Genomic DNA, 11,960 nt, shown 5'->3' on the forward strand with positions numbered 1-11,960 from the left:
TTTCTGATCTAATATATCATGAATGATTGAATTACAAAGTAGGAATCAGAAATACTGGATGGTCGTTCGTTCGAACCATGTTGCTCAATCGAGCAAAAGTGTTGGAAGCAGGACCAAACGTTGAATATGAATTAGAATATTGATTGCTGGATCAATAGAATTTTCAAATGTTGATAATTGCATCAACATGAGGAATATTGATCGGTCGAGCAATTGATAGTTGAATCAATGAGTCCTGAACCTAGTTGATCGTATATTTTGCTAGCTTAAGCAATTTAGTGTTGATAGATGAGCAATATTTGCTAATTTTCGATTCAATAATTATTGGTAACAGGACCAAAAAAAATATTGATTAAAAATATTGGTAGCTGAACCGAATATTATATTATTAATTAAGATGTTGATTGCTAGTTTACAGAGCATTTGGTTTGAAACCCTAATTTTGATCGATTGTTGATTAATTGATGATTTACTGAAAATAAACCAAATGAGTGAGAGAGGGACCGGATACATGGGATGATAGGCCGATCATGTAGCGCCTAGGTGCTCGAATGAGCATGTACCAAGTCCTTTGTAGACCAGTTGGTGAAAGGATGATTAAATGCTCGTTTAATCATTATTATAATAGTGATCATCTGAGCATTAAGTGGTAAAACCTAATTATGGAGAGAGGAAGGACCGGCAAAGGGGTATGAAACCGTCCCTTGGTGGTCATGGGACCAGCTGGTGGTCGATTGATCAAGTTCCAGGTTGGTTGAAAAGAGTTTGAACCCAATATGAACTATAGAAGATTAATTAGGCCAAAATCATTAATGTATGTGGGACCGGATCCTTGCAAGCCTAAGGGCCAACCTTGTTAGGTCAAGGTGGCATGCCCGTGTCACCACATTTTCCTCAATCCCGAGAATTTTGGTATTTTCAGGTGCGCGTTTGAGCAATATTTTGGATTTTCGGAAGAGTTTGATCTTGATTGAAACTCTCGATTTTGCTTGAGTGAGCAAGTAGAATTTTGCTCTCGCGACCAATATTTTGAAAATATTAAAATAATATTTTTAATATTTTCCATGAGAAGCCCGGACGATCATGTGACCATTTGACGTTTTGGCTTTTTGGTAGTTTGAACAATATTTGAGAAATATGGAAAAATTAGGTTTTTGCTCAAACGAATGAGTTTCATGAGGTGAGGGAAGAAATAATAAATAAAATAAGGATTTAGTAAAGTGTGGGACCGGCCATGGCATGGACGACGGTCTGGTGGGCCCGGTCCCGTGATGTTTTTTCTTATTTTATGTTATTATTTTATCCTTGTGTGAAGAAATATGGAGAAACTAAGAGTTTTGCTCAAACGAGGGAATTTTCATGAGATGAGGAAAATAATAAAATAAGATAAAAAAATAAAAGGGAGACGTGGACCGGCCACGACGCCATATGACCAGTCGTCCGGTGGTCACGTGCGCGTCTATGTCATTATTTTTATTATTTTCTTCCTTGTTTCACATAGGTTTCCTCGTTTATCCATATTTTTTGAATGCTCATTTATGCATTTGGGTGCTCGTTCGTGCATTATTGTTAAGTATACTTGCACCATTTTCTCGGGGCTTACTCGGTGGTGGCCCAGATGCCCGAACAGTGAATATTTATTACTAATTCAAGGAATTCATCTGATAATAAGCCATGAAATGGAGTAATAAAATAGATTGATTATCTATTACTAATTCATGGAATTCAGCCGTGAATAAGCCATGAAACGGAGTAATGAGATATAATAGAATATTTTTCTAGGAATTCGATTGATGAATGTTGCGCTAGAATTTAATCTATGAATTGTTATATACTAGCATGTAATATGTGTAGGAGCGAGTTTATTCGACAATCGAGGTATGAGATGATAGAAGCATCACACTCGTTTTGAATATTGATTCTGCATAGTCCGGGAACAGTGTGGCATCCTGAAGACGTTAACCCTCTACTGGCATGCAATATGTCTAGGAGTCGTCCAATCATTAAGAGATTCTATACATATGCACTCTGCATAGTCAGGGAACAATGTGGCATCCTAAAGACGTTAACGCTCTATATTAGCATGCAATATGTCTAGGAGCCGTCCAATCATTTCGATCCTATATGGTGTTGATGAGATATGTGAAGTGTCGAAAAGCTCAGCTGGGAGGCTTTACGAATGACATATTCATATAGAGCTCTGAGAGGGTGTAAGCTCAGTCAGAGATTGTGAAAGTGAGCTTTCACGAATCCTAAAATATGACTTTCACATACATTTCTGAAGTCGTGTCAGAAACATGCAAGATTATGATTTTATGATTTTATCTTTTGTTGAACATCCACCATCAACAACAGTGTTTAATTTTCGACTATTGATTTGATTGACTAACAGTTGTTGTAACTTTGTTTGCACCTAGTTTGTTTATTCTTGAGAACCTTCTCTTCTGATATAAAGCTCACTCAAACTAGATCAAAGTAGCGATGGTATCTTTAGAACTATCTTCGGATCTAAAGACATCTTGTGATAATCCATTTTTAACAGACTCCGTTCTGTGCGTGATTAATCACAAGACGATTCAATTGTTGTTGTGCAGGTATTTGAAGGCAATAGAATACTTAAAAACGAATAAGAATTCTTATTAGGTTTCGTATCTTGTGGCTTTAATGCACATACCTTGATCGTCTAGGATCCAACTAGAATCGGTTTATCTTTGATAAACTTGATTGATTAGTTGCTTGAGATCGACATCGCTTTATAGTTTGTCTTTGAGATATATATTGATTGATTGTGAATCTAGAACTTGATTATTTCGGTAATCAATATTTAGATTGATCTAATCAATATACATAAGAGCCTTTATCAACAACTCAACAATATCTTCTAGCAAGATTGATTAGAGTTGTTACCAAACAGATTCTTCATTTGTTGTTTGGAATACGATCCAAATGACTTGTTATTCACGTGTGTGACTCTAGAAGTCGAAGGCGCATGGATACCTACGAACCTAAGTAGCTAGGGGTAGTCTGCTTGGTCTCAACTATACGAAGTTGGTATTAGATTTTGTATAGCAGCTTAATTCTGAGAGCATTCAAAACTGGACTAGGTCCCGGTATTTTTCTGCATTTACGGTTTCCTCGTTAACAAAATCTTTTTGTTTCATTTACTTTGTTTTCCGCATTATTATTGTTATTATAGTTAAGTAAGTTACACACGTACATTAGTTCCGTAACACTTGATATTGATTTTATAGAGTTCTAGTTATTACCGAACCTATTATCAAGTGCACACTTTGTTATCGTATCGTCTCAATCTTGTATCTATGGTCAATCATACAAGTGACCTTGTTGTTGCATTATCTCGATCTCGTATCCATAGACAATCGCACGAAGCATGAACCGAATTTATTGTATTGTCTCGACTTTTTCCATAGACGATCACATTCGAGGACTTATAGGTTGATAAATAAAAGATTATGGTGTATTTGGGTACCCTCGTCTTTTCAATTGGTATCAGAGCAGGCAAACACGAAAAGATCTAACAATATGTGTTTGGTGCGATCCAATCTATAAAATCTGAATCTAATGGATGATTCAGTTAATGTAGTAACAAGATTTGACAACTTCAAAGACTCGTGGTGGAAGACACTAATGAAGTATGTAATACTTCTCCCATTCCTAAATTTGTTAAGAATAAGGAATATGTTTGAGTATGTCTATACTGACATATATAATCCCTTGAGTATCATAGAATTGTATCTCATGGTATTCGATACTAACAAGTTTAGTAACACTAATACAATTTTTTATGAGACATGTTTTATCTTGAAAATGCATAAGATTCCACTTGAGATTTTTGTATATACGAACCACGACTATTATGATTTTAAAAAATCTTGGATCTTAAATATATTTTGGATTTGTTATCCAAATATACGTATGTACATTTTCAGATTTAATACTGTTAATGTATCGCTGACTAGGCTGCGATTTTGGAATCCTTGTGACTATGCAAAGGATGATTTTTCAGTTAATAATTCTATTAACAAAGGATTGATTCATACACCTCATAATTGCTTTCATGAAAAAAGTGATATTTTAAACCATCATTGTATTTTCTAAACATATTCTTAATAAGTATCTTTTCATGATCGACTTTGTCATTACCATCTTCATTAAAAAAATCCTAAGTGAGTTACTGAAGAAATTATCAAACCTTGACAATAATTGATTAGACAAATATTCAGACGTGAATATAAAATTAGTCCATTGTAAAGATCGGTTCCAAGAAAAATCGATTTTCCAAAAGAAATACCTTGTTCCGAAATCAGATTTGTTTCCTTATTTACTAAGACTTCCGATTTTTGAACGATTTCCTAAAACTAGTTATTTCCGAAACTGAATATCTTCACTCCCTATAACAGAAGATTATTGTGCATTGTTTTTGTTAGAGCACTGCTCGGTCGAACTCGCAAGAGTTGCTATCTCAAGCTTGTTTGTCAAGTTTAATTGCCAAAATTATAAGTCTTGATTTCTAGTCTACTTATAGCTAAGTCTCGAACTAGGATAGAAAGTGTAGTAAAGCACTACACTCCATGGCGTTCATCATGCAAAGACAAAGAACTACTTCAAGAACTGGTGGAACTTCATCGACTAAAAGGTATGTGGAGACTTGAACTTATCCATCACTCAAAAGTCTATATACTCTATCTCCTATCTTGAGACAAAAGTCGTATTGCTATATATACTTCGATTATACACATTTGTTATTTCGAGCCGAGTTTATCTCGCTTATCTATTTCTCGAAATATGTGTTGGTAAGCTTTCGCTTTGGCCAAGTTCATCTTTACAAGTGACAAAAGTCATGTTGATTATTTCAATATCTTGAAAATCGCTTTGATGAAAAATAGTGTGTGAATTACCTCTATTTAATATTCTCTAAGAATGTTTCAATGATTGAAATGAGAGTTTAGAATATATAACCTTGAATGGATATAAACAATGTATGTGAACTCATACTTGTGTAAGTCCAAAATCCTTGAACTAAAGTATGTGTACTTTACTAGTTCAGGAAGTATCGAAGCTAAGTCCGCGTACCCGTACGCGTACTTCTGGGAGTTCAGATCCCGTGAATTTCTGATGGAGTTTGTGAACTGAAAACAAACTCAAACCGGGTACTTAAGTATGTGGACCGGTATGCATACTTGAGTGGGTTATTTTCTAAAAACGGTTTATTCGTGAACTAAGCCATATATAAACTAAGAAATGCATATTTGAAAACCGTGGCTTTAATGTTCATGAATCGATTCGATTGAATCAAAGTCGCTTTTGCTTCGATTGTGTCTTATATACTTCTATGAGATCTAAAAAATTGAATAACTCTCTAACTAGTTCTTTTGAGTCATTTGAACTAGTTATGGTGAAGATGAATTAGGTTGATATGAAAGTGCTCATATGGCTAACCATTTGGTTAACTATTGTTGAACCAATTAGGTGTACACGTTTAGGTACAATTACACAAACCTAAATGAACGTGCATTTCATTTGTGTATAACAATCTAAGTTCGATCTAACGGTTGAAAGATATTAGCTTGAATCTAATCAGGTTTTCATCTAACGGTGAATATTGAATGCTTTGTTACCAAGGTAACTTATATTGCAAACCCTGATTTGGAGACTATATAAAGGAGAACTCTAGCAACTGGGAAACCTAATACCCACACCTCCTGTGTGATACTAGTTGTATAAGCTAGATTGGATTCTCCTTTAACCTTAGGTTTCTTCAGAGACCCCGTAGGTTAACGACTTGAAGACTTCATTGGGATTGTGAAGCCAAACCCAACTATTTTCTTTGTAGTTGTTGATCTGATCTTGTTGTTTCTATTGTATTGAGTACAATTGTAAAATTGGCTCGAGATTAATTTCTCCGATAGGCAAGATAAAAAAGTAGTCACAAACATCTTCGTCTCATCGTTTGTGATTCCACAATATCTTGTTTTGCTAGTCGATTAAGATTATTGTGAGGTGATTGATATTTCTAGGTTGTTCTTCGAGAATATAAGTCTGGTATATCAATTGGTTCATGTTCACATTAACGAAACAAAATTCGTAGGTATTTCTGTGGGAGACAGATTTATCTATTACTATAGACTTTTCTGTATGTTACAGATTTGTTTATTAAAGTCTTCGACTTTGGGTCGTAGCAACTCTTAATTGTGGGTGAGATCAGCTAAGGGAATCAAGTGCGTTATATCCTGCTGGGATCAGAGACGTAAGGAGCGCAATTGTACCTTGGATCTGTGTGAGATTGGTTGGGGTTCAACATACCGAAGTTAGTTTATAGTAGGCTAGTGTTTGTAGCGGCTTAATACGATGTGTGTCCAATCTGGACTAGGTCCCGGGTTTTTTTTGCATTTGCGGTTTCCTCGTTAACAAAACTTCTGGTGTCTGTGTTATTTCTTTTCCGCATTATATTTTGTTATATAATTGAAATATCATAGGTTGTGCGTTGAATCGATCAATTGGTAAATCCAGCCTTTTGTTGTTGATTGAAATTGATTGATCCTTGAACATTGGTCTTTGGTATCTTTCAATTTAATTTCTCTTGTATTCAATTAGACTCGCAGATTGCTATTTTCTTGAGTAAGTATTGAATCGAGAAATTGAGATATAACTCTTTGATATACTTTTCTTAAGATTGAGTCTGACTGTCTAGTTGATTATCTTGAAAGTATATTGGAGGAGTTAGTCCATACAGATTCCTAAGTGAAATATTGGGTGAGGTTGTTGTACCCCCACCTTTTCAATTGGTATCATAGCAGGCAAACACATTTGAAGACCTTATAAGTCTGTGTTTGTAGCGATCTGACTCTATGGACATAAATTTTATCTCCATAAACGTACCGCCAGTATTCGATTGCCAAAATACTTGTGGTGGAAAATTGTTATGCGTGCTTTTCTTCAAGATCGTGATTTTTAAACATGAGTACGTGTTGTTAATGGTTATACTCCTCCGGTTGATACAGAAGGCGATGTGTCTGCACCTAAGGATATTGGTAGATATAATACAGAAGAAATCCCTGTTGCAAAGCAAAACTCTGACTGATTAAATGCTATCATACATGACATTACCCCAGATCTTCAGCATCATGTAACTACGTGCTTAAAGTCTAAATATGCCTGGGATATCTTAGAAACCGTATTTGAAGGGAATACCTGTGAAAAAGAAGCTAGGCTTCACAACCTAAATTCTAATTGGGAAAACCTTCGTATGACAGATGAAGAATCATTTGATGAGTTTAATCACAAAGTGTCTGAAATTGTTAATGCATCTTTTGCATTAGGTAAGACTATTCCTGCAAATGACATTATGATGAAGATTCTCAGATCTTTGCCATATAGATACGATTCTAAGAAGCATGACATCGTTGAGGGAAATAACCTTGATACTCTATCCAGAAATACTCTGGTTGGGAAATTAAAGATCTTTGATCATGAGCATACATCCAAATCTAGAAAGGATGTTGCATTCAAAGTACAAAAGAACACTAAGTTACTTGATAAAAGTAAAAGTGTTTGCATCTCTGAAGATGATCTTTATGAGGCTGATTCATCAGATGAAGATATTGACAAGTCAGTCTCGTTGATAACAAGACAGTTTAGGGATCTTCTTTTGAAGAAAAGTAAACGGTTCTCCATAGATAAATCCAGGTCAGCAGATGAACCCCATAATCATGTTCCTCCTAAAAATAGGGATAATGATGAGACTGATGACGAGGATATGCCTCAGTGCTTTAAGTGTAAAGGTTTTGGTCATTTTACAAATGAGTGTCCAAATCGAAAGAAATATACTGGGAACAAAGGTCTTGCTGCAACTCTTGATGAAATGTTTGACAACTTTGATTCTAATGAAGACGAAAAATCAATTGTTGCACTTCTTTGTGAAAATATTGATTTTGATAATTGTAGCAATACATACATCAATCTTGATATTCTTTCAGAAGAAAAAGTCAACCAATCTGGAAGAAAAAAATTGACCTTTCTGTTGGAACTCTCTGTCTGATTTTTCAGGTACTACTTTATGTCTAGCAGCTTGACATCTCGGATACCTGAATCATATTCCAGGTTGACATGCTCATATTGTTCGCTCAAGGGTCGTGAACTATCAAAGTGTTACAAGTACAAACATAAATTGAGACATGTCAACAAACTTCAACGAAGAGCAAATCGATTAGTAAACAAGCTTAAACTTGTTCAAAAGACCACAGAGGTATGTAAGATTTTATATTCGTCAAAGAAGTTAGTTTCCAACTATAAGACAAGATTATTGGAAAGAAAGTTATGGTCTAAAAACTATGAGAAACGGGGTTCTATGAATTCCGATCGAAAGGGATATGGTGGACAGATTATTGTTCATCCCAGCACAACTTAAATTGTGTTGGTTAGTGCATCTTATCTCATGTGCCTGATTAAAAGAGACAAGATCTTGCACACTCCGGTCTTTAAGAAAATAAAAATCTTTAGTTGTTTTTTTTTTTTTTATTTGTTTTTGCTCTGAGAGCATTGTAAAGTCTAGAATTCATTCCACTTTTCATACCCAATTGATATTGGAAAGGACTTCCCTGGTTAATCAATAAAAGATGGTTAAAATATCAATTCCTCATTTTATAGGGTTGAGAGTTGTGTGTACACGAACCTATGTGTTTAAAGGTTTCCTAACCCTACATATCTTTTTCCTTCCCTGAAACTCTTTTTAACCAAAGACTGCTTGTTGAGCTTATTTTGTGACTTCCTCTCACAAACCCGTACGCATATGGATACTCCAAGCATCATGTATTCTGATGGAAAAGATGTTAATGTGATTGTTAAGCCATCAATCATGAAGGAAAAAGAAAAATCTCTGATACCTCCAACTTTGAAAATAAAAAGAAGGAATGTGCGGAAGCCAAGAGTTGTTCCTTCAAATTCTTAGAAGTTTTCTGATGTTCTTGAAGAGTTGAAGGAGACAAGAAAGGAGATTCAACAAATAAAGGCTTTTGTTATGAGAACTCTTGAAATTCAGAAGGCCCTGGTTCGACATCATCAGCCTAGAAGGTTTGTTGGAATTGACTCATTTCTTCACGAACCATATGTTCCCATGGATGTTGACGACAAGGAGTTCGGGACGATAAAGAATTTTTCAGAGGTCTCAATATCTAGGAAAAAATTCTTATGAGAATTTTATTCTTGTGTTTTTAAGAAGAATAACTAGAGTTTGGAATATCCATTATTATGATTACACATAGCTATGTCCAACGATTTTCATCTTCAATGTTTTTAGATTTATTTGTTTAAATTCTAAAGTTTATTTGGAAGATGATTTTGCAGTATTAACCTTTATGGTTTTATATATTGTAATTTGTTATGGGATATGTGTGTTTGCGTCTGTGAACTATGATTATCCCATAGGTGGTCAAAAGTTAAGGCTTTCATATGTCGATATGCAAGTATTGATAAAGGATTGAATGAACTTTTGACAAACAAAAGTTAAGCTTTTTATGTCATTATGCAAATATTGATGGAAGAAAGGATGAGATTTTGTTTACAAAGATTAAGTCTATTGTATGTCATTATGCAAATAGTGATGAAAGATAGAATGAATCTTTGTTTATTCGGCAGTAATGATCTTCCCTGATCCATATTTTTTATGTATATATCGTGCGGCTCCGTAAGTTCTCTTATGTTGAGAGTTTCCGATTAAATTAATAATGGGTTCTCTTGTGGTTAACTTAATTGAGTTTTTGGATACAAATTGATATTCTTATGTGATTTGTTGTTGTCCAAAAAAATCCTTCTTTTATTGTGAAAGTAAGGTCTCTCTTGTTATTCTTTCGAGAATGAAATTTTATGGGGGAGATTTCTTAATTGAACTTGTGCTAAATTGCCAAATCTTTGTGGGGAGTACGGTCGTGGAATATTATAGGGGTTATCTTGTATCTTTATAAACTCCTCGATGAATGCATTTAGTTTCGGCTATATGATTGCATCTAAAAAAGTTGATATGTGCTTTCTTTTGATCATGAAGTGTCTCTATGAAATTTCATCAGGATCCCACTAGTTTTCGTACCTTTGCCAATTTTATTGAAACAAGAGGGAGAATTAATGCGTAGTTCACACTACAAATACATAAGGTTTTCGGATCATTATGTAAGGGAGAAGTGGTTTTCATGTGAGATGAAGTATTGACTAAGGGGGAGTGATACATATCACCATAGTATTGTTATCGAAGTTGTGATACAATTGAACTTTGATGTTGTGTAATAATATTATGACACTGTGTAACAATGATTGGGAGATTTTTTTTTCTCATTGTTATGGCTACAGATCTTCAACAACAATGATGCTGATTTGAATATCTTAGAAATCATTGGAGTACTTGGAAGTGACGAAGATTTCGAGTAATGTTGAAGAACCAAGGAGATCATGCATGTGGAAGAGAAGCTGCAAAGTTTATTTATTTTGTATTCCATATGTATTGATATTTTTGTCACTAAAATTGACAAAGTGGGAGATTGTTAGAGCACTGCTCGGTCGAACTCGCAAGCGTTGCTATCTCAAGCTTGTTTGTCAAGTTTAGTTTCCAAAACTATAAGTCTTGATTTCTAGTATACTTATAGCTAAGTCTCGGACTAGGATAGAAAGTGTAGTTGAGCTCTAGACTCCACGGCGTTCATCATGCAAAGACAAAGAAATACTCAAGGAACTGGTGGAACTTCATCGACTAAAAAGTATGTGGATACTTGAACTTATCTAACACTCAAAAGTCTATCTACTCTATCTCCTATCTTGAGACAAACGTCATGTTGCTATATAGACTTCGATTATACACATTTGTTATTTCGAGCCGAGTTTATCTCGCTTATCTATTTCTCGAAATATGTATTGGTAAGCTTTCGCTTTGGCCAAGTTCATCTTTACAAGTGACGAAAGTCATGTTGATTATTTCAATATCTTGAAAATCGCTTTGATGAAAAATAGTGTGTGAATAACCTCTATTTAACATCCTCTAAGAATGTTTCAATGATTGAAATGAGAGTTTAACATATATAACCTTGAATGGATATAAACATTGTATGTGAACTCATACTTGTGTAAGTCCAAAATCCTTGAACTAAAGTATGCGTACTTTACTGGTTCAGGAAGTCTGGAATCTAATTCCACGTACCTGTACGCGTACTGCCGGAAGTTCACATCCCGTGAATTTTTGTTGGAGTTTGTGAACTGAAAACAAACTCAAACCGGGTACTTAAGTATGTGGACCGGTATGCGAAATTGAGTGGGTTATTTTCTAAAAACGGTTTATTCGTAAACTAAGACATATATAAACTAAGGAATGCATATTTGCAAACCGTAGCTATAATGTTCATGAATCGATTCGAGTGAATCAAAATCGTTTTTGCTTCGATTGTGTCTTATATACTTCTATGAGATCTAAGAAATTGAACAACTCTCTAACTAGTTCTTTTGAGTCATTTGAACTAGTTATGATGAAGATGAATAAGGTTAATATGAAAGTGCTCATATGGCTAACCATTTGGTTAACTACTGTTGAACCAACTAGGCGTACACGTTTAGGTACGGTTACATAAACCTAAATGAACGTGCATTTCATTTATGTATAACAAGCTAAGTTCGATCTAATGGTTGAAAGATATTAGCTTGAATCTAATCAGGTTTTCATCTAATGGTGAATATTGAATGCTTTGTTAGTTGTTACCAAGGTAACCTAGATTGCAAACCCTGATTTGGAGACTATATAAAGGAGAACTCTAAAAACTAGGAAACCTTATACTCACACCTCCTGTGTGATACTAGTTGTATAATCTAGAGCCGATTCTCCTTTAACCTTAGGTTTCTATCGAGACCCCGTAGGTTAACGACTTGAAGACTTCATTGGGATTGTGAAGCCAAACCCAACTATTTTC

The sequence above is a fragment of the Papaver somniferum genome, chromosome 6, assembly GCF_003573695.1.
Source record: "Papaver somniferum cultivar HN1 chromosome 6, ASM357369v1, whole genome shotgun sequence".
Taxonomy (NCBI): domain Eukaryota; kingdom Viridiplantae; phylum Streptophyta; class Magnoliopsida; order Ranunculales; family Papaveraceae; genus Papaver; species Papaver somniferum.